This window comes from Penaeus monodon, chromosome 27 (assembly GCF_015228065.2).
Source record: "Penaeus monodon isolate SGIC_2016 chromosome 27, NSTDA_Pmon_1, whole genome shotgun sequence".
Lineage (NCBI taxonomy): Eukaryota > Metazoa > Arthropoda > Malacostraca > Decapoda > Penaeidae > Penaeus > Penaeus monodon.
Window position 1 is genome coordinate 24,827,365 of NC_051412.1, and position 849 is coordinate 24,828,213.

The window sequence follows — 849 nt, forward strand, 5'->3', positions numbered from 1 at the left end:
CACGGAAGTCCTATGAGGTTTGTGGGTAACGAGGGGAAATAGTAGCTACGTGACCCGCCTGAGGAAAAATATCTCCCCTCGTTGTTCCGTAATGGTGAGGGAGGAGAGGTGTGATCCGCTGACAGAATCAATGTGTAAGATATATATATATAACGCCGGAGGGCTCGGAATGGGGGGGGGGCGGTTAATTGAAATGCAACTATTGTGGCGAGTATTTCTGTAACGTTTTTTGGTCGATAACCTTGCAGTAACAGGTGTTTTGCTTGAATTGATAACACTGGGCGGGAAAAGAACGTTACGGAGGGCGGTTGTCTTTGTAGGTTCTTAACAATAATGCTTTGTAATGTCAATTTCGGCGATGCGTCTACCAGGTGCGACTCGGAGCTGGTAATTGTGACATTATCTCACAGAAGATCGGCATTTAACCTTGGGAGTCCGGCAGGAGCAAACTGACCGATTCGTTACAGCACCGTAAGGATTTTTGTTCCCTTGCAGTTCCTTCCAAACACGAAACTCACGTGATGGGGTGAGTGGCATGCGTGACTTGCAGTTATCCTGAGGCATTGTGAGTCACGCTCGAGTCGCCGGAAATTTAAATCTATAACGTCCACTGTGCGACCCTCTCCTCGCTCACCGGTCGAACGAGGCGCCCCTCATGCTGGGGGGGGGGGGGGGGTAAAAGGGTTAGCGAGGATTACCTGCTACTCATGACAGGTTTGATGTCACAGGGAAAACCTTGTGGTGGCCCAGGGTTCGCGGTGAGTCTTCTGGGTAGGAAAAGAATAATGCGCACATTTGCATTCATGCACGCTCATACACAAACATATCCGCTTGCATGCATATTCTTGT

At 49.4% G+C, this 849-nt stretch overlaps 1 protein-coding gene across 1 annotated transcript in view; it reads left to right on the forward strand.

Annotated features, from left to right (window-relative positions):
- LOC119590714 overlaps nt 1–849 on the forward strand; it is a 57,714-nt gene that overhangs the window by 41,970 nt on the left and 14,895 nt on the right.